This window comes from Loxodonta africana, chromosome 15 (genome assembly GCF_030014295.1).
Source record: "Loxodonta africana isolate mLoxAfr1 chromosome 15, mLoxAfr1.hap2, whole genome shotgun sequence".
Lineage (NCBI taxonomy): Eukaryota > Metazoa > Chordata > Mammalia > Proboscidea > Elephantidae > Loxodonta > Loxodonta africana.
In genome coordinates, this window is record NC_087356.1 from 11,411,591 (window position 1) to 11,434,402 (window position 22,812).

Genomic DNA, 22,812 nt, shown 5'->3' on the forward strand with positions numbered 1-22,812 from the left:
CACTGGGAAACTAGTTTTTCCAGAAAATCCGCTAAAAAAAAATGCAGTCAGATCCCTATCAGAGTTCTCCCTCTGGCTCAGGCTATTCGGATGTTAATGAAGCCGCCTGGGGAGGGTGGGGGAGGGAACAGAGAGATAGGAGAGTAGCACCTCAGAATATGGCCAGAGTTGCTTGTCTTGCTTGGAATGACTATTATATCTGAGATTCCCGCGGGGCACATCGCCTATGTGTGCTGGCTGTGTGGAGATTGTCCCCGGGGGTCTGGCCCGCTGGAGTCAAGGTCAGATCCTCCGCTTCCAGCCCCACGCCCAGCGTCAAGGCTCCCCTACTGGGACGGTGCACTCTCGACTCCAAAATCAGTCGCTGCCTCCCGGGGACTTCTCCTACCAGCTGCGTCCCACGCCGCCTGCCCGAACCAGCTGGGCCCCTTCCCGGGGTTAGTTCAGGGGGGTGGAGCAGCTCTCCATGTTTATGCCGTACCTGCGTCCAGTCCAAATCCCAGCGGGATGGTTCCCTGGCTGGGACGCTGCTCTCCCCGTTCCAAGACCAGTCACTGCCTCCCGGGGACTTCTCCTACCGGCTGCATCCCACGCCACCCGCGGAACCGGCTGGTCCCCCTCCCGGGGTTAGTTCAGGGGGTGGAGCCGCTCTCTGTGCTTGTGCCGTACCTGACTGGTACGCTGGCTCCAGGCTCTGAAAACAATCGCTACTTCCCCGTATTAGTTCATTCTCCGTCTCTAAATCTGTGTTTGTTGTTCAGGGTTGGTAGATTGTTATGTATGTGATCGATTCACTTGTTTTTCCGTGTCTTTGTTGTAAGAGGGATCCGAGGTAGCGTCTGCCTAGTCCGCCATCTTGGCTCCGCCCTCGAACGTCCGTCAAACCTATTCTTGAGAGGGTCTCTAAATTCAGGTGGGATATGCTCAAGATTGTACTTTGGCACTCGTGGACTTGCTCTAATTTTCTTCAGTTTCAGCTTGAACTTGCGTATGAGTATTAATGATCTGATCCACAGTCAGACCCTGGCCTTGTTCTGACTCATGATTTTGAGCTTTTCCATTGTCTCCTTCCACAGATGTAGTCGATTTGATTCCTATGTATCCCATCCAGTGAGGTTCACGTATATAGTTTCTGTTTATGTTGTTGAAAAAGGTATTTGCAATGAATAAGTCATTGGTCTTGCAAAATTCTATCCTGTGATCTCTGGCATCATTTCTATCACCAAGACCACATTTTCCAACTCCCTATCCTTCTTTTTTGTTTCCAACTTCTGCATTCCAATCACTAGTAATCATCAATGCATCCTGATTGCACGTTTGATCAATTTCAGACTGCAGAAGGTGGTAAAAGTCTTCAGTTTCTTCATCTTTGGCATTAGTGTTTGATGCATAAATTTGAATAATAGTCGTATTAACTGTTCTTCCTTGTAGGTGTATTATCGTATCACCAACAGCATTGTACTCAGGATACATCTTGAAATGTTCTTTTGTTGATGAAAGTAATGCTGTTCTTCTGCAGCCTGTCGTTCCCAGCAGAGTAGACCCTACGATTATCTGATTTAAGTAGCCAGTGTCTGTTCATTTCAGCTCTCGAATGCCTAGGATATCGATGCTTATGAGCTCCACTTCATTTTTGATGGCTTCCAATTTTCCTAGATTCATATTTCATGCATTCCACTTTCCAATTATTAATGGATGTTTGCAGTTGTTTTTTCTTATTTTGAGTCGTGCCACACCAGCAAATGAAGGTTCTGAGAGCTTAACTCCATCCACCTCATTAAGGTCGACTCTACTTTAAGGGGCAGCTCTTCTCCAGTCGTATTTTCAGCGCCTTCCAACCTGAGGGGCTCGTCTTCTGGCACTGTATCAGACGATATTCTGCTGCCATTCATAAGGTTTCCACTGGCCAATTTCTTCAGAAGTAGACTGCCAGGTCCTTCTTCCTAGTCTGTCTTAGTCTGAAAGCTCTGCTGAAAACTGTCTACCAAGAGTGACCCTGCTAGTATTTGAAATACTGGTGGCAAATCTTCCAGTATAACAGCAACACACAGCCACAACGGTACAACAAACTGACAACAAGCACGTGGTGGCCCAGTGCAGTATGTCGTTTGATTTCTTAACTGCTGCTTTCATAAGCGTTGGTTGTGAATTCAAGTAGAGTGAAATCCTTGACAACTTCTGTATTTTCTCCGTTTATCATGGTGTTGCTTATTGGTCCAGCTGTGAGGATTTTTGTTTTCTTTGTGTTGAGGTGCAATCCATGCTGAAGGCTGTAGTCTTTGATCTTCATCAGTAAGTGCTTCAAGTCCTCTTCACTTTCAGCAAGCATGGATAAATATTAAAGATCTGTAGGCAGTAATCTAACTCCATAATGTGAAATTGCTTATTTATATTTATCATTTGGAAGGAATCTGGGGGGACCCATTTAATTACTTTGCTCAATTTGAGCTCTGTCTTTTGATTTTCATGGATTTTCCCAGGACTTCTTGGTAAACTTACATGTCATCTGCTGTGAAATTAGTCTTAAAGAAAAAACACAGCTAGAGCCAGAGTTCTATACAAGCTACTAAAAAAAGTTTTGTGACCGTCTGAGAGACACACATTGGCTCCTCAGCAGTCTCGGGATCTTCTCCCTGCAGAAATTCTGATGCACACTTACTGCCGTGACCGGAGTGTGCTGACATTTTCCTCACAGGAGAACGAACGGAGAGCAATCGCGATCTGACCTTTCGGAAGAGTGCGGCTTTGCCTGAGGAGGAAACCCTACTGGGACTTCACAGAGATTGGAATATGATTTATTGTTGTTGTGGATAGTGATGTACGCCTAGTAATAACTTAATTCATTAATCTCTCTCAATCGACACTCTCCTTCCATTTGTTTGATTTCTTTCCAGGCTTCAGGAAGGTATTGAAAAAATGTTTAATGTAATTCCAACTAGGCTCAAAAATATTTTAAAGTTTGAAATTGAACTACGAGTTGAAAACTCAATTCTTTATGCAACAGTGGAAAAACTTAGAGTTGGAACACTTGACAGTAATCTGTATGTTTCCACTTACCGTGGGTTCTCTCTGCTTCAGTTTCTTCCTCAAACAGGGATAGTAACATCTACCTTACATAATTACTAGAAAGTAAATTAGATAATATATTTTTAAATGCAAGAGAATATGCACTTAAAATGTCTTTTATACTGTGGGCACATAGAAGATTCTCAGGTCTTCCACTCTCCCTCTCTTTTTGTTTTTTTTCTTTCTCCTACCTTCTCTCCTGCCCCTGATTCTTCTTTTTCTCAAACTCCCCCTTCCTTTTTCTTGCTGGTGATCAAATGAATTATACAGCCAGACTAAGGTGACCTGTAATTTAGTCAAACAAATGATTGGTATATCTGCTTTACACAAACAGTCATAATAATAATAACTTATATTTATATCATGATATATACTTTAGAAAGTACCTTCAAATATAGAATACCTACTCCTCACTATTCTGATGGTAATGAATGCTGAGGTGGGAGGCAAAAGTTAACACTGGCTATGATGGTTAAGGTTATGTGTCAGCTTGGATGGAACAGGATTCTCAGTGGTTTGGTACTTATGTAACGATGTAATCATCCTCCATTTTCATACAATGCCAATTATTGCATAATAACCTGGTCTTTGGAAACTAACCATGTTGGTAAGTAAGGAATGGATGTATTTAATACTGGGGATTTTACCAAAACTAACAAGCTAAAGCTTAATGCCATTGTACATCAGACCCCGTCTTAGGAACCCAGTTATATATAACAAACCCACCTCTACAACTTGCCAGTAAGCCCCGTCAGCACTACGTAACCAATGTGAACACCAAATATCCTAATAAATGAGGGATTCTGTTTATCATTCATCTAACCAAGTGCTGTCTTCATGGACAGGTGTTGAATCACAATTGGTGACTATGAGCAGAAAAATGACATGGTGGAAATCTGTCTTTGGTGTCCTCCTCACTACTTTTTCAGTGATTTGCACTTCATTTTAGTAATTAAGGAATTCGTGCTTTCCCCCCAGAAAAAGAAACATTTTTTATACTGTTGTACACTGAAGAGTTAGTAACTAATAATTTGTCCTTCCCAGGAGTATCTAATTTTTTTAAAGAATGAAACTCTCCATCTTTGTCTAATTTCTAGGTTTCTCTTGATTTTTCCTTAAATGTCGAAGTTCCTCTAGGTTTTATTGTAAGCACTCAACTTTCCATTCAATACCATCTCCCTGGGTGACCATCTCCACTGCTATGGAGTCAGAGATCATTATATAATAACAATTTCCCAAATTGTCTCCAGCCCAGTCTCTTTCCTAAGTTCCAGATCTACTAGTATATGTCCAACTGCTCATTGGATGTGTCTACTTGTCCCTTCAACTCTAACATGTTTGAACTTTAACTCATCTTTCCCTGCATATTTTGCCGTACTTCTGTATCATCCCCCTCAATGAATGTGGTAGCAGCCACCCAGTGGCTAAAGCCAGAAATCTAGAACTATCTTGCTTCCTCCCTTTATCTCATTCTCCAAAACCAATCACCAAGTCATGTTGATTCCACCTCCTATAAAAAAAAAAAAAAAATTTTTTTTTTTTTGTATTTCAAATTCCATTCACTACCTTCCTTCCATGCTAATACCACCCTAGTCAATCTTCCACCATCTCTCACTTGGAATATTACAGCACCTCCAACTAATCTCCTTGCTTCCCATCCAGGCAATCAAAACTCTATAACCAAAGTGGATGTATATATTCTCTTTATTCCTTTGTACTGCATTTTGGAAAGATTCCTCAGCCTGATCCTCTAGTTTATTAATTCACTATTCAGCAGATTGTTTCAAACATATCTAATTAGTTCTTTTTTGAAGTCTTCCTTTATTACTTTGAGGATATAGATTATTTTAAAGCTCTTTTCTATTTGTTTTATCAACTTTATTTCTTTGGGTGTATGTTTTTCTGTTAAGTTTGTTGTCTCTCATGGTGCCAATCCCTTTCAAGTTTGTGGTAATTCTTGGTTGTGGACTCAACTTTGCACTTGGGAATCCCCGCTAGATTGTTTACTACCTCTGTTTCTAGCAGGGAGAAGGAACAGAAGGATCTGCTAGGGTTTTATTCTACATTGTTTTCAGTGAAAGCAGAAGACCAGGCCTGGTCACTGGGCTAGGGCAACCCATTCCTTGAAGGCTTTGCCATGTACCCAGTGATTTCCTGTCTCTCTGACCCAATCGCATGATAATAGATACTCTTTTTGCCAACACCTAGCTCATGTCAAGGAGCCCTTGTGGCGCTTTGGTTAAGTGCTAGGCTGCTAAGTGGAAGGTCGGCAGTTAGAACCCACCAGATACTCCATGTGAGAAAGATGTGGCTGTCTACTTCCATAAAGGTCACATCATTTGAAAGCCTAAATGGGGGAGTTCTACTCTGTCCTATAGGGTTGCTATGAGTCAGAATCAACTGAACAGCAATGGGTTTGGTTTTTTAGTTAGTTTGTGGCAGGCATGTGTGTGATACCTAAGAGTGGACCAGCCTGGCTACTCTGATTGTGGTGCTCCAACCAATCTCCCTGGGCCACCTTTGTTTCTGCTATTTTGAATATGGAACACCCTTGGTGTTGTTTCTAACTATTGTGTTTGTATTTTCCTGTGGTCTCCTATCCTAGGCAGCCAGTTTTGTCTTTAATCCCATTTCATATTTTCTCTTAATCTTGGAGCCTTTTCATCATCTTAATATGTTTTGACTAAATATAAAAACAAAAACTATAAAGAACACAGAAAAAAATAGGATCAATGCTAGAGGCCCTAACACACTGCATTAACAGGACACAATCATAACTAACAAAACAAAATCCAGAAGATAAGCTAGATAACTGGGATCTTCTAAAAATTAAACACTTACACTAATCAAAGGACTTCACCAAAAGAGTAAAAAAAAAAGAACATACAGACTGGGAAAGAAAAAATTTTGGGCTATTACAAATCCAACAAAGGCCTAAGTTCTAAGACCTACAAGAAAACCCAATACCTCTGCAACAAAAAGATGAATAATCCAATTAAAAAATGGGCAAAGGAAATGAACAGACACTTCATCAAAGAAGCTATTAAAGCAGCCAACAGACACATGAGCAAATGTTCATGATCACTAGCCATTATAGAAATGCAGATCAAAACCACAATGAGATACCATCTCACCCCAGCAGTATTGACAAGAAAAATAAGAAATAACAAATGTTGGAGAGGCCGCGGGGAGATTGGAACTCTTGCTGGTGGGAATGCAAAATGGTACAACCATTTTGGAAAATGATATGGTGCTTCCTTAGAAAGTCAGAAATTGAAATACCAAATGATTCAGCAATCCCACTCCTAGGAATATATCCTAGAGAAATAAGAGTTGTCACGCGGATAGCCATATGCACACCCATGTTCACTGCAGCATTGTTCACAATAGCAAAAAAGATGGAAACAACCCAGATGCCTGTCAACAGATAAATGGATAAACAAACTATGGCTCATACACACGATGAAGTACCTTGCAATGACAAAGAACAATGATGAACCTGTCAAGCATCTCACGACGTGGATGAATCTGGAGGGCATTATGCTGAGTGAAGTAAGTCAGTCACAAAAGGACAAATACTGTATGAGACCACTACTACAAAAATTCAGCAGAAGGTTTACACACAAAAATAAACAATCTTTGATGGTTACAAGGGAGGGGAGGTGTAGAAAAGAAAAAACACTAAGTAGACAATAGATAAGTGGTAACTTTGGTGAAGGGTAAGACAGTACACAATACTGGGGAAGCCAGCACAACTTGTCCAAGGCAAGGCCATGGAAGCTCCATAGACACATTCAAACTCCCTGAGGGACCAAATTACTGGGCTGAGGGCTGTGGGGACTATGGTCTTGGGGAACAACTAGCTCAATTCACATAACATAGTTTATAAAGAAAATGTTCTACATTCTACTTTGGTGAGTAGCCTCTGGGGTCTTAAAAGCTTGTGAGCGGCCATCTAAGATACTCTGCTGGTCTCACCCCTTCAGGAGCAAGGGAGAATGAAGAAAACCAAAGACACAAGGGAATGACGAGTCCAAATGACTAATGTTTGGACTAATGGGCTACAAGTACTACAGCCTCCACCAGACTGGGTCCAGCACAACTAGATGGTGCCCGGCTGCCACCACTGACTGTTCTGACAGGGATCACAATAGAGGGTTCTGAGCAAAACTGGAGAATAATGTAGCACAAAATTCTAACTCTCAAAAAAAAAAAAAAAAAAGACCAGACTTACTGGTCTGAGAGAGACTGGAGAAACCCTGAGAATATGGCCCCCAGACACCTTTTTAGCTCAGTAATGAAGTCACTCCTGAAATTCACCCTTCAGCCAAAGATTAGACAGGCCCATGAAACAAAACGAGACTAAAGAGGTGCACCAGTCCAGGTGCAAGGACGACTAGAAGGCAGGAGGGGACAGGAAAGCTGGTGATAGAGGATCCAACGTCAAGAAAATGAGAGTGTTGACATGTCGTGGGGTTGTTAACCAATGTCACAAAACAATATGTGTAATAATTGCTTAATGAGAAGGTAATTTGTTCTGTAAACATTTATCTAAAGTACAATAATAAAAATTATTTTTTATTTTAATGGAGTCCAATTTATCATTTTTTCAATAGTTAATGCTTTTTGACTTATGCTTAAGACTTTTTGACCCAAAGGTCCTGAAGATTTTGTCCTCCTTTTTTTCTGAACATTTTACGGTTTTCATTCTTTATTTAGGACTGCTATCCATTTTATCCATTTTGAGGTAACTTTTGTATATTGATTTTTGTCCCTATGAATAACTGATTATTCTGGAACTATTTGTTGAAAAGACTATTCTTTTTTCCGTTGAATTATCTTGGTACCTTTGTTGAAAATCAACGTGTATGTGTTGGTTTATTCCTGGACACTCATTTTGTTCCATTGATCAAGATATCTACCATTATACCAATACCACACTGACTTGCTTACTGTAGCTTTGCAAAAGGTCCTGAACTCAGGTAGGAGAAGTCATCAATTTCTTGCTGTTTTTGGTTTCCTGGGTCTGGTTGCATGACCCCATAACTTTTAGAATCAACTAATCAATTTCTACATAAATGTCCTCTGGGGTTTTGATTAGGATTGTGTTGACACTATAAATCACCACTTTACAAGTAGTGTCAAGACTCTTTCAACAATAGATTTCCATTTCCCGCCTCCTGTTCGGACTGTGGTTGCCTAACATTTTACTTCTTCATATGTTATAAACCCCACAATACATTGTTATTTTTGCTTTATAAACTATCAATTTTCTTTGATATTTTTATATTTTACATGGGTCTTCTATCTCTTTTTATGTTCATGTATTCCTTTAAATTATAATAGCTGCCTTAAAGCTCTCATGTGCCAGTTCCACCATTTTCTCTGACATTCCTAACTCTGTTTTTATAGGCTGATTTTTTTTCCTTCTAATTATAGGCCACATTCCTGCTTCTTCACTTACCTAGTGATTTTGATTTGATGCTCTTCTGTCAAATGTCGGGATTTTGCTGTCTTCCTCTAAAGAGTGTTGGGTTCTACTTGGGCAAGACTTTAATTACTTGTAGACCAGTTTGATTCTTTTCAGGCTTGTTTTTAAGCATTGTTACTGTAGGTCTCATGTAGCCTTTTTGCTTGGGCTTTGTTTAGTCCTGCTACTAACACAGAACATATCAGGGGTCCCTACTGAGTGCCCCAAGTGTTCAGTGACCTCTCTTTACTTTGGCTGGTCCTAGTGCAAATGTCTCTAAGTCCTGTGCAAGGTTTGTGAACTTTCCAACTTCTAACTCCCTGCTAGCTCACTGCCCAGTCCCAAGAAGTTTCACCTCCCGTGTGTACACTTAGTAGTCAGCAAAGGACTCGAGAGAACCCCAATGCAGAGTTTTTTTTTTTTTTTAGCTCTTTTATTGTGCCGTTCCCTCCTCTTCAGTACTCCAACCACTTCATCTTCACCAAACCTTAATGTCTGTCTGCTCATGTCAGCGAGACTGCTGTCTTTTGCTTAGGTCCCCCTTCCTGTTTCACATTCTGGAGAAGGCTTCCAAACCAAAACACCAGGGTGATCGTAGACCTCACCTCATTTGTTTCCCTTTGGTTGGGGATCACAGTCTTTTGCTGGTTGTTGTCCAATGTCTGTAAAGGATTGTTTCCTACATCGTGTCCAGTTTTCTGTTTCTTACAGCAGGGGTTCTGTACCAGTTATCTCATCATGCTGGAAGCATAGGTACCTGTAGCATTTTATAATATAAGGGCCATAGCTTGAGCAGTCTCTTAGTCCCACAGCCCCATTCTCAAGGACAGAGAAATATTTGAGATCCTCCCCACATACAATCCACCATGCCAGGTCACATGGGACAGTAAGTATTTATGGATTAATTGTGATGTGAAAACACATTAATGTTTAAAATTACTTCTTTGAACATTTTGATTGCTTTGAGCTCCTTGAAAAACTTAGGGGATGAGCATCTCTATGTAACAGTCATAACCCACTTGCCAACACAATTTTTCTGTTTTAATTTCTGTTACATAAAAAGCTCTCTCATGAAGATAGGTTGGTGTTGTTGTGTTCGTTTGTGATGGAATATTAACAGTGTTCCAGTACAGTACTCTTTCTGCACAAAACTTGTACAATAACAAGTATTTGATTGAAACCTGCTCATTCCACCCTAAACACCTTTGGGCTTTTGCCTGCAACGGCCAAGGTGAAAGTGATTGCAATCCTGTTTTGGTTCACTCCATAACGGAGATTTTGATGACAAGCATTTTGCTGCTCAGGGCTTATTTACTGATTATGTTCCCGTCCCACACTTTCCTACTCCTTGAATCTCTGCTCTGGTTTTATTTGTTTGGTTGGTTGGTTTTTTTGGTTTTGCTTCATCTTTTGGCTCTTGATGCTGTGTTCTTTCCTTATGCTTTCCCTAGCTCAGTGTTGACAATATTTAGTGGTGGCTGTTTTTACTTGCCTGTATTTATTTATTCACTGATCTTCATCCATATGTCCTTTTCCCCCACTTCCGTCTCACTGGAAGTGGTCACGGAGAAAATAAAGAAGAGAATGTGGTACCCTCCCATCTACTTATAAAAGCTCTCTGCCTCCTATGATATCCTTGTTCTCTTGGTTCCCCTGACACTAGATTTCAGTTCCTCAGTTCTTCCCTGGGGTTCAGACCTCCCATTAGCAGCCTCTAGCTGGGGCTAAGCAAGGTGCTGTCTTTCCAATCTTTCTTTTCTCCTTCTTGTAAAGTTGAACTATTCTCCATGCCAGTTATTCCTAGCTATGACCACAACGGAGAAAATAAGATTGGCCTTCAAGGGAAATTATTGATTGTGGTTTAATGTGTGGCCTCTCTGCCATACCTAATTACTCTGGAAAGGGGAGGGTCAATGAGTAGGAAACCCAAGGAAATGGCTTCTGGTTGGAGTTGCAGGCAAGGGAGGGAAAAAGTTAAAGGGGTTATTTTGGGGACTGGTCTCCACTGGAGCTTCTACATTGCTTTCTTCATCTGTGTCTCTTTCAGACTGGTACTGAATTTGAAGAACAATCAACCTGACAGAGTGTATCAAAAAACAAGCCAACTGTTTGAATGAGTGTGGTAATTTTAATAGTACATTCGAAAGCTCGACATGGTAGCCCTGGAAGCAGCTATTTTGCCATTCTTGTTTGATATGGAGTTGATTATGTCAATTAACAAGCTTAAAATCCTCCCAGTTCTCCAGGCAAGAAGGTGAGTGGGAGGTTTATCTGTAAAGCACAGTCTAGATGACTTTAATAACTGATGTTTGAATAATTTCCCAACTGTTTGAACATCTAATGTACTTGGCACAATTGAACGCCTCTGTCTTGTTGGCGGTAATAACTGGCTACGAGGCAACAGGGTTGGTGACTGAAACCTTCTTTCATGGGCTCTTTGCCGTTTTGTCATCATCAAGATTTTTTTTAGTATAATTTCCTTTTTATTTTGCTTCTGATTAGCTTTTTTCAGCCTTTAGGGACTCCAGTCCTTACATGCAGGGGCAGATTAACCAGTAAGCAAGCCACACACGGATTTACAGTAAGCAAGGTACCAAAAAAAAAAAACCAAAAATCCCCAATCCCATTGCTGTTGAGTGGATTTCAACACACAGCAACCCTACAGGACAGAGCAGAACTGCCGCCACAGAGTTCCCAAGGAGCGGCTGGTGGATTCAAACTGCCAACCTTTTGGTTAGCAGCCAACCTCTTAACCACTAAGCCACCAGGGGAAGGTACATATGGGCTTAATTGTGCTTACTTACTAATCTGTAGTGCACAATTTCAAATGAGTTAGATGGGTGAAAAACAGATGAAATTGTGCTCTACAGATTAGTAAGTAAGCAGAGGAAAATCCGTGTGTATCTTGCTCATCGGGTAATCCACCCCTGCACGGCTTTTGGTGGACATCTGGGCAGTGCCTCAGGTCTAAATGGGGGTGAGGGTGTTCTGTCCTTCAGGGCTTCACAGAGCAGCTCCTGACCACCTTGCTGTGAACGGCACAGCTCACACAATAATGCAGCTTCCGAAGCACGTGTGTGTGAAGACACTGGCTTCAGAAATATCCCTGATGGCTTTGGCCTCTACTATGTTTCCAATTACAAACTTAAGGGCCTGGTCTTTGGGCAGGTGGCAGGCACAGTCCTTGCAGAGAATAGGATGAATGTGGTCATGGTCCTTTTTGGCGCAACCATCGTTGTTCCTTTTCTTTGTCATCTTTGAAGCGAGGACCCGAGAGCCATCATCAGGAATTTTAATGAAAAAATGAAAGCTGGACCAGAAAAAAAAAAAAAAAATTATAGCAAAGCTTTGTCTAATTAGCTTCACTCACACCCATGGTCAGTGATTTCTACCCAGAATCCTTTTCATTAAACGTTTGACTATTAATCTTAGGCCAACTAAATAAACAGTTTACTTAGATACTAGATTTCTATGGGACTGAAGGAGATTGTTTATAAACAGAGCAAATTTTAGCATATGTTTATTTTTCTAAAATTCCACCAAAGATACCGAAGAAATTTATTTGAAATCTCTGTCAAAACCAGAGGCAGGGTGGCTAACTGAGCTACCGGGGTTGAGAGGAGGCATTTATCCTCTGGAATTTATTTTCTTCTTGCAGAGTATTTGAATGTTTATGGCTCTTTTTCATGCTGTGCCAAACGTGACTTGCTCCATACAAAAAGCAACTAATAGAAGAAACCAAAGTGCTGGCTATAATCAACATGAGATGTACGTACATAGTCTCAGAGCAGGCTGAACTGCTAATTACATGCAAGTTAGATCTTGAGCCCCACCATGCAGGCCTGTACGATGGTGAGGGTGTAGGGACAATTCCTGGGAGGCCTCCCTGATGTGTATAAAGTACATTAACGTTGACATTATACGAAGGCCCCAGCCATTCAATGAGGAGCCTTGTTGCTTCTTATTAATGGAAATTGATTCTCTTATTTTTCACAGTCAGGTTCCAGCACTACTGACTATATGCTATTCAGAGTGTCTGAAACCGCCCAGATGCTGGTCTCTGTGGGTGTGAGACAGGAAATGCAAAATGGTTTTGGCCCAAGGACGAAAATGTGCACTACAAAAGAGACCACTGTGGGATGACCTCTATTATTTTTATACTTTCGCAGGTGAGGTGTTGAATGGTGAATAGCCCATCTCTAGGGAAATTTTGGTCTCTCAGGCCTCTTCGAGTTGTAAGTATCAAAGTCCTATTGAACTAATTTAAGCAACTTATTGGAAAGTTCATGGGTTATCTCACATAGGATCAGGAAGCTGCTGGGCACAGTAGGGCCTCAGGGACCAGCAGAATCTCTCAGATGTCCCATCTCTCATCTCTGCTTTTCTTCACTTGACTTCATGCTTTTCCCCCTCTGAAGACTGGCTTTCTTTACATGTTGGCTAGCGCAGCTGGTAACTATACCTGGACTTCACCCCTTACAGCTTCAGCCACACTGACTGAGTGCTCTCATCGATCACAGGTCCGAGTATCTCAGGGAAGGGACCCATTGGTGCAGCTTGGGTCAGATGTCCAGCCCTGGGCCCATCACCTGTAGGCTGGAGAGCAAGCCACCTAAAAGGGGAAAGCATATGTTTGGAACAGAAGGGGAGTTCTTGATGGAAGGAAGATTTGTTGTTGTTGGGTGCCATTGAATCAACTCTGACTCATAACAACGCTGTGGGGCAGAGCAGGACCACCCCTTAGTATTTCCTAGGCTGTGATCTTTACGAGAGCAGATCACCAGGTCTTTCCTGATGGAGCTGCTGAGTGGGTTCATACTACCTACCTTTTGGTTAGCAGCTGAGTACTTAACCATTGTACTACCAGAGCTCCTTAGAAGAAGGATAGGGGAATTCAGTCCAGTTGTTGTTGAGTTAAGTCTGACGCATGGTGACCCCACGCGTGTCAGAGTAAAACTGTGCTCCATAGGGTTTTCAATGGCTTTTTTTTTTTTCCAGAAATAGATCACCAGACCTTTCTTCCAAGTCACCTCTGGGTGGACTCAAACCTCCAACCTTTCAACTAGCAACCAAGCACATTAACTGTTGATACTATTCAGGGACTCCACGAAGGGGAATACTAGTGGGTCAGTGCTGGGTAGACACACCAACTCTTCTTAACATGTGGCAAGATGTGCACTTGCTTGTTTTTGTCTGGGCCATTAATCCAAATTTGGTTGATCACAGACTTTCTATGGTTTTTCTTACGCAATATCATTTTGATATGGTTATTATTTAATTGGAGCCCCAGTGGCTCATGGTTAAGAAATCAGTTGCTAACCAAAAGTTGGCAGTTCAAACCCACCAGCCACTCCTCGGAAACCCCATGGGGCAGTTCTACTCTGTCTATAGGATCACTATGAATCAAAACGACTCAATGGCAACAAGGTATAAACTAAATTTTGGAGAAAAATGCTGTACCAATATTTGAAGCAGGAAGCATAAGCAACTGCTACTGGAATCAATGCTCATGGTAGAAATATAACCAAAACCCCAAACCCATTGCTGTCAATTCCAACTCATAGCGACCCTACAGGACAGAGTAGAACTGCCCCATAGGGTTTCCAAGGAGCGCCTGGTGGATTCAAACTGCCAAGCTTTTGGTTAACAGCCATAGCACTTAACGACTACGCCACCAGGGTTTCCAGAAAAATAAACAAGCTGTTAAATACTGGAATAAAGAACGATGTCACAAAATACCAATATGAAAATTACAGGTTGGAGTTCATTAGGCTGAGAGACCAAAGCACTTCAGGTAGTCAGGGACTGAAATAGTCTCTTTTGAGGGCTGAGATCACTATGAAACTGTTCAGTGTGAATCTGGGAGCTGCACTCATGACCAGTTGACAGGGATCAGTCATGAGGCCAAAATTTTGTTGGTTTGGCTAGCTGTGTGATTCTTGAAATTTCATTGAGTTTATTTGGTTTGAAGTTTTTTATTGCATTAAATGACATGTTATTATCACACACAAAAAAATTTGAAACTATACCTAGATTCCTCAAAGAGCAGAATTCTACAGAAGAAAGATGCCAGCCTAACAGCCTAGAAGCTAAAACTGCCTGTTACACATGTTATGTTGTTTAAACATTTTTAAAAGCCATCTTCGTCAGAACTGAAATGTGAATTTCTACAGTTTGTTAAAAAGTCTGCACTCCTGAGGCTTTCCTCTCTATGTACACTCACACCCTCCCCCCGTCCGTATCACCCACACGTGTCCACAACTGCTCACTCATTCAACTAACATGTTTCTGCTCTGGTCACTTTTCCTTTCTTCTGTGTCTATTACCCACTCTCTCCACAGGTCCTCCCAAACCTTTTCCTGCCTTCTGTGTCTATTACCCACTCTCTCCACAGGTCCTCCCAAACCTTTTCCTGCCTTCTGTGTCTATTAACCACTCTCTCCACAGGTCCTCCCAAAACTTTTCCTGCCTTCTGTGTCTATTACCCACTCTCTCCACAGGTCCTTCCAAACCTTTTCCTACCTTCTTCTCCTCCCCATCTTCTGAACATCATCTTTATCCTCCTTCTCTCTTCCTAGGACTCCACCCCGCAGATGTTCCTCAGTGGTCCTGTGCCTAGGACATTGCCCCAACGGCGTTGCTTAGCTCTGCAGTAGCAGTCAGGTGAGAAGGGTGCTGTTTTGGTTATCTATTGCTGAATAACAAACTACCTTAAACTTAATGGCATAAACAATGACAATTTATTACTTCTCACTATTTCTGTGAGTTGGGCAGCTCAGTTGGGTGGCTCTGTCGCTGGCCTCTCTCACCTGCATTCAATCATGTGGCTTCATTCTGCTGGGAGCTCAGCTGGGGAAGAGACACCCAACATGGCACTTTCCATGTGACCTCTCCCTGGCAGCATAGCTGGAACCTTTTACACAGCAACTGACTTCCAAGAGAGAAGACAGGGAAGCTGCTAATTCTCTTAAGACCTGAGTTGGGAAGTCTCAGAACGTCACTTCCACTGTGTTCTATTGCAGGGGTAGGCAAACTCTTTCTGTGATGGGCCACATAATAAATATTTTAGCTTTGCAGGTTATATGGTCTCTCTCACAACCACTCATCTCTGCCATTGTAGCTTGAAAGCTGCCTTAAAAAAATGAGGATGACTGTGTTCCAATAAAACTTTATTTATAAGAACAGACCATGGGCCAGATTTGACCTGAGGATCATAGTCTTCTGACTCCTGCTATTGGCTATAAGAAGTCACTAGACCAGCCCAGATCTAAAGGGAGGAATGGCACATGCCTCAGGAAGGAGAGGAACAGAGAGTGGCCATCTTTGGAGACTAGCTGGCACAGGCTCTAAGCCCAGGGTCTCATGGGCTAGTTGGTGAAGGACAGAGAGGTCAGCAGAGCCCACCATGACAATGAGGGATAAGCAAATACTTATAACATTGCTGCAGCTCGTGAAGATAGTGCTGGGAAAGAGGAAAAGCTGGCTTTTTGGCCTCCTCAGTAGCTTAGCACTATTTAGGGCCAGGAAAGGGTACCATGCCTCAAAGTCAACATCCTCAGAGGCAGTACCTGCCAGCAAGTCAGGATCTGTGACCTTTCTGAACCTATCCCACTCTGAAAACCTACAGGCATTCCTATCTACAAAAGACAACCTTCACCTACCCATAATGCATTGCTGGTAATGACAGCGTTCTTTTTTTTTTTTTTTTTCTATAGCACTAAAAATCAACAGTCTGAGACACAGTATTTTCCTTTTATGAATTTGTATTATTAGGACTGGTTACTATATCGAAAGAGAAGGTGGTGCAAAGGGAGTAGAGAAGGCAAAAAGTGAAGTGCCGTGGCTACTGTGGGTAGGGGCTAGGGAGTGTGCTGGAAAGCTGGTAGGGGGACACAGAAGATTCTAGGTCCTTGAAATATGGATTATGTTGTACTTGTCTTTTTTCTCCAAGGTATTCAGTAAGGCAGGTATCAGTGAAGAAATAAGGCTTGGTTCTGTAAGCTCTAGTTAGCAACTAAAGAATAAGGGTTAGTGGTTGGTGATCCATAAGCTGTAGTTAGCAGATACAGAGTAGGGGGTTAGTGCTTGGTGATCCATAAGCTGTGGTTAGCAGATACAGAGTAGGGCATTAGTGGTTGGTGATCCATAAGCTGTGGTTAGCAGATAAAGAATAGGGGGTTAGTGGTTGGTGATGGAACATGTCATGAAGTATAGAAGGGGATGCTTACCAGGGGACGCAGGAACTCTGACAGGCACTTGTCGAAACTCATTGAATTACACATTTTAAATATGTGCAGTTTATTGTATTTCAATTATACTTCAATGAAGTCATTAAAATGCAGATGTTATTGGACTCCATTTTAGGCTTGAGAAAGCAAGAAAAAGCCCTCAGGGCTGTTTCCAGGGATTGGTGCCTAGGGCCTATCTGGAGGTGTGAAGGAAAGTAACTGCTCACCCACAGCTGCCAACGGGAGCCTGTCGTAGATTCTTTGTGCTGCTGTAACAGAAATACCACATGTGGGCAGCTTTAACAAATGGAAATTTATTTTCTCACAGATTAGGAGGCTAGAAGTCTGAATTCAGGGCTCTGGCTCCAGGGGAAAGCTTCGTCTCTGTGTCGTCTCGGGGGAAGGTCCGTGTCTCTTTTCAGCTTCGGTTCCTTGGTTTCTTGGCTCTCTTCACTTGGCATCTATCTCCCCCATCTGTGCTTCCTTCTCTCTCTGCCTCATCTGTTCTTTTTACATCTCAAAAGTGATTAGTTTAAGACCCACCTTGCATTGATATGACCTCCTTAAAGTAACAAACTCTATTCCCAAATGAGATTGCGCAGGTATAAAAACCATTTGCCTTTGAGTAGATTTTGGCTCATAGTGACCCTACAGGACAGAGTAGAACTGCTCCATAGGCTTCCAAGGAGTGGCTGGTGGGTTCCAACTGCTGACTTTTTGGTTAGCAGCTGAGTTCTTAACCTCTGTGCCACCAAGGCTCCATCCACACAGATATAGGGGTTAGGATTTACAACACATATTTTGGGGGGACAAAATTCAATCCATAACAAAACCCTCATGTGGCTGTGTCCTGTGATACCTGCCTTGGGGCAGGAGACCCCTGCTCCTGAGACCCTCAAAGTAGAAAGAGCATTGACAGAAAAGAGTTCTGGGAACCACCTCTGTTAACAAACTCCTCCAACCTCAGATCTGGAGGCTGTTCAACAACAAAGTTTGCTCCACCCCTCCCTTCATCGCCAGCCAACTCTCCAAGCTTGAGATTCACCGGTTAGGCAGTAATAATGACTCATGGGCATATATCCAAAGCTTACAGATTCTAATAATGCAACATGAAAAATGACTTTAAAACACACACACACACACACACACACACACACACACGGTAAAAATAAAGCCTAGAGCAAAGTCTAACTCTCACAAAGGAAATACCTAAACGATTTTAAACTGATATGCTAATATGACACGAATGGCATTATACCTATGGAAGGGGAAAGGAAGCCTCCTGAGTAAATACCTTGGGGGAGACAAGAGTCTAAAGCAGAGCCTTAAAATGGAGAGACAGGTTTTGGCAGAGAGGAATGGTCTCATCCCCGAACTATTAGTTTGAAAGAAGGAACTCTATGCGAAGGTGCTTTGTAAACTATAAATCACTTTGGCAAGTCTTAATCGTTGTTGTTTCTAATAACGCTAACCTTGATGTTGCAGTCCTTAAAATGCCAGTTCTGGGACGGCTTGCAACCTGCTTGCAAAATCTAATTACAGTCTTCAGCTACTTGTCATTTTAATGTCTGTGTTCTGCTTCCCCAACTGGACGGACAGCCCTCTGCGGACAGGAATGGGGTCTTAAACCCTCCTGTGGATACTGCCTAGCCCAGGGTCTTGCTCTCCGGACAATTGAAAAACGCAGACTGCAAGGGTAGAGTATTAAGAGTATCAGACTGAGAGTGAGAAAACTTCAGATGCTCATGAAAACTGCTCAGGGAGCAAGTCACAATCTCTGACCTTCAGCTTCCTTAGCCATAAAATAGGGACTCTATTCCTGCCTGCCCTGCAGAATCTGGGAAGGATTAAACTGGAAATTAATTGTAAAGTACCATTTAAACCAGAGGCTTTAGATTACCTGGAGCAGACCTTTGAATATAACGGTTGCCTGTACAATTGTTGGGAGTCCCTGTGTTATACTAACGGTTAACGCACTCGTCTGCTAATTGCAAGGTTGGGGGTTTGAGTCCACCCAGAGGTACCTCAGAAGCAAGCCTTGGTTGTTTACTTCTGGAAAATCAGCCACTGAAAACCCTCTGGACCGCAGCTCTGCTCTGACACACATGGGATCGCCACGAGTTGGAATCGACTGAATGGCAACTGGTTGGCTCTGCAGTCGCTGACTGGATGAAGTGCTCAACGTAAGCCGTGTTGCTATTGCTGCTTTTTTAGTACTTTTTCCTCCTGAATGAAGGGTGGCTCTTTTATTGTTATTACTTCATCAAAAATATTCTGATTTAAACTAAGCCTCTTGGAGATACGCCACCTTAACAGAAGAAATGAATCTCTGATGGTAATATGAGAGGTAGCGAGCGGAGCAAGTTCGAAGTACACTTATTTTCACTCTAATCATGGGCTGGCCCTGCGTTTACATGGCTACCTTAAAACTCTGCACAATAATTAACAAAATAAACATAAAATGAAAAACACAAACAAATTGAAAGAAGGTTTTTAAAAACGAAGAAAGAAAAACAACCAAACCATTCTGGGAGACCTCTGGGGGTCATTGCAGATGCTGTCTGCACTTTGTTGTCGAAGAACAAGCTCAGGATAGAGCTAAGTAGGGCTCAATGACCTGCCAAATTGGAAAGCAGCAATGCCCTAAGAGCCACAGAAGTGGTGTCACTACTTTGGGACTAGACATATCCATCCAAAGCTGAAGAGCAAGTTTTTTTTTTGCGCTTATTTTCTTATTCAAAATTCTATGCACAAATTGTTTTGTGACATTAGTTGCAATCCCACAATATGTCAGCACCCTCCCTATTTCCACCCTGGGCTCTCCGTGCCCATTTGTCCAATTTTCCTGTCCCTTCCTGCTTTCTCGTATTTGCTTTTGGACAGGTGTTGCCTATACTTGATTGAACTAAGAAGCGCATTCCTCACATGTGTTATTGTTTATTTTATAGGCCTGTCTAATCTTTGGCTGAAAGACAGACTTTGGGATTGGCTTCAGTTCTGAGTTAGCAGGGTAGTCCTGGGGGTTCCTCTAGTCTCTGTCAGACCAGTAAGTCTAGTCTTTTTTTGTGTGTGTATGAATTTGAATTTTTCTCCTGCTCTGTCCGGGACCCTCTATATTGTTTTCCCTGTCAGATTGGTTGGTGGTGGTAGCCAGGCACCATCTGGTTCTTCTGGGCTCAGGCTGGTAGAGGCTGTGGTTCATGTGGTCCATTAGTTCTTTGGACTAATATTTTCCTTGTGTCTTTAGTTTTCTTCATTCTCCTTCACTCTGGATGGGATGGGCCCAATAGATGTATCTTAGATGGCTGCTCACAAACTGTTAAGATCCCAGATGCTACTCACCAAAGTAGGATGTAGAATGTTTTCTTTATGAAATATGCTATGCCAATTGACCTAGATGTCCCCTGAGACAATGGCCCCAACCCTCAGCTCCAGTAACTTGGTCCCTCAAGGTGTTCGGATGTGTCTAGGAAATTTCTATGACTTTGCCTTGTTTGGGTTGTGCCTATTTTCCCTTGAATGGACAGTTTTGAGCCACTGATGGAGCAAGAAATAGTTCAGGTGCTTGTGGAGCCTGATGTTCCTCTTGGCCTCAGCCTACCCATCTCTGCCTAGCTGCAGGCCAGCCTTGCCCAGCTCCTGGGCTAATGAGATTGTGGCCAGGGCATACTTCAGGGCCTCCTCTCTGAAAGCTGGTGTCTGGCTCTGGTCTGGAGGCCCTAAGGCTGGTATCTAGTACCCATGGAGCTGCAGGTTCCCTATATAAAACTGAAATGTATGTCCACTTGTTTGAGTTATTGCTTTGGGTTTTTATAAAAATGGTGTGGCAGAGGTATCTGATCTCTTCTAAGTTCACAAGAAGGAAGGAGATTCAAGATCAATGGCCCAAGGTTGATTCCTATGAGGCAGAGGTCAGACATACCTCCTCTCGCCAGCCCTTTTTACCAATTCTGACACCATCTCTCACTCCCACAGTGCACTCTGATTCTCTGCTATGTTTGATAATTCATCATAATGGCCACACAGAACTCACAGACGATATCATTATGGAGCTTATTTGGGAAGTAGCAGGTTACAATTCAGGTTCAGGAATGCTCAGGAACAGTTCTTCGATCAGGATGGCTTCTTTCCAGTCATGCCAGCAGGCGGGTCTCTTTCTGGCCATTGGCCCCTTGGCCTCTCGACCTGGCCTCTGCCCTGCTTGGGCAGGTGTTACTTTACAAAGTACTTTTAGTTCTGCCAATAAGAGCCTGGAGGCACCCCACTCCATCAGTAAGCCTTGTCCTGAAGGCATTCAGCTCTAGCTCCTTGGGTCAGCAAAACTAGCTCCAGCAAGTGCCCAGAAGCACCCTACTGTGTCAGCAAGCCTCCTTGCTCAAAGGCACTCAGCTTTCTGGCTTCCTGGGCCAGGAAGCCCATCGTGCTCTTTCCAGTCTCCTACCAGTCTCCTGAGGTCTCCCGTGGTCTCCTTCGGGTCTCCTGGTTCTGCTGCCACTTTTTCCCTGCCACTGCTTCTTGCCATCTTCAATATTACAGCTCTCCCTCTGTGTCTTCTGTGTTATAGCTCCTAATATCTCTCTCTTGGTGTCTCCTTTAAGCCTAATGAAATGGCAAAACTGACTAATCCCCTCGTTAGGATTCCATGCACCTATTTGGGTAGTCCCACCCTCACGTGAGTGCCATGCATCTTATTTACATTATTAGCAAGCTATCCAATCCCCTTGGTGAGTCATAATTACCTTATTTGCATAGTCCCACCCAAGCAATTACAAGACCATGATGAGAAAGGCTATATAAAAGCAATTCATCACATCACAGTTTCATATTAAGAAATTCACTGTAAGTCCTCTGTCCCTACAAACCAAAAAAAAAAACAAAACAAAAAAACCACTCATTGCCATCAAGTCCATTCCAGAGACTCCATGTGTTACAGAATATCAGAATAGAACTGTGCTCCATAGGGTTTTTCTTGGCTGTAATCTTTATGAAAGTGTATCGCCAGGGCTCTTTTCTGTGGCACTGCTGTGAGTTCAAATAACCTTTTGCTTAGTAAAAAAAAAAAAAAATTGGTTAGTAGCCGAGAGCAAATTGCTTGCACCATACAGGGACCTTCTGTCCCACAAGGGAATTGGGGAAAGTATGAGTGGGGAATTATTCTAAGGGCTGCTCTTACATGAGTAGCCATGCCGCTCTTTAACCATGGCAGTCTGGTTAATGTCTATTCTCCTTGGCCCTTCTTTACCTTTTTGGTTAAAAGTCTGTAAATTCAAGTCCAGAAGAGGTTAGAAACTGTGTTTATCTGTTTTAATCTCATCATTTCACCAGCAGTCCCGTACAAATAAGAAAGCCCTTTCTCTGGAGCCTCTGGCCGTCTTCAGGCTCCCTTGCTGGGATCAACACTTACCTTCCCTAACCTGGGCTCCTCTCCTCAGGCCCTGCTCACAGAACCCCTCAGTGGGTTGGCTGGAGCTGTGCATAATAACGACTTTGTGCTTCTTAATATTTTTTTAGACTGAAAGGAAACTTCCCCCCCTCCCTGCCTTTGGCTTCAGTTAGTTATTTCAAATGGCAAAAGTTATTAAAATTCCAACATGGAAACTTGCTTAATAAACAGGAAAGTAGGTTTGAGGACCCACCACTGAGCATGAAAATTAACCCGGTGGTTGCTGGTCCTTAGTTTTAAACAGTTTCTCAAGCTGGCATTTGGTGGGTCCTCAGTAGTCCTTCATGATGACTGTTTGCGGGCTGCTGCTGTGTGCTGGCTTTTTTGTTTGTTTATTTTATTGTGATAAAAACAGATATAACAAAAGATTTGCTATGCATTTTTGATACTGAGCATATAATTTTCTAATATCAAACTTAAAGAAAAAATAAGCAGGATCATACTAAATGATCTCGTTTATACAAGATCTGTGTAACCACAGATTTACTTTTGGATGGCAACATCTATTCATCAAATATTTATCCAGTGTTTGGTTCTATGGGATAGTAAAAAAGAACAAATTGAGGCACTCAAAAGCTTAAAATCTAAGGGAGAAAAGTTAAATA

The 22,812-nt window shown here is 42.4% G+C and overlaps 1 protein-coding gene and 1 pseudogene across 5 annotated transcripts in view; one reads left to right on the forward strand and one right to left on the reverse strand.

Moving 5' to 3' along the window:
* ECRG4 (ECRG4 augurin precursor) overlaps window positions 1–22,812 on the forward strand; it is a 57,346-nt gene that overhangs the window by 10,504 nt on the left and 24,030 nt on the right. For 2 of the 5 annotated variants that reach the window (XR_010317901.1, XR_010317902.1), the window contains exons 2-5: window positions 10,584–10,790; window positions 12,195–12,304; window positions 12,706–12,771; window positions 15,115–15,199. The exons of 1 other annotated variant lie outside the window; for it this stretch is intronic. The gene's annotated coding sequence lies outside the window, so the exon portion shown is untranslated. Of the gene's footprint in view, window positions 1–10,583; window positions 10,791–12,194; window positions 12,305–12,705; window positions 12,772–15,114; window positions 15,200–18,759; window positions 19,344–22,812 lie in introns of those variants that run through there. 2 more of the 5 variants (XR_010317903.1, XR_010317904.1) reach the window with 2 other exon arrangements.
* Window positions 11,446–11,791, reverse strand: LOC111751539 (small ribosomal subunit protein eS26-like; annotated as a pseudogene).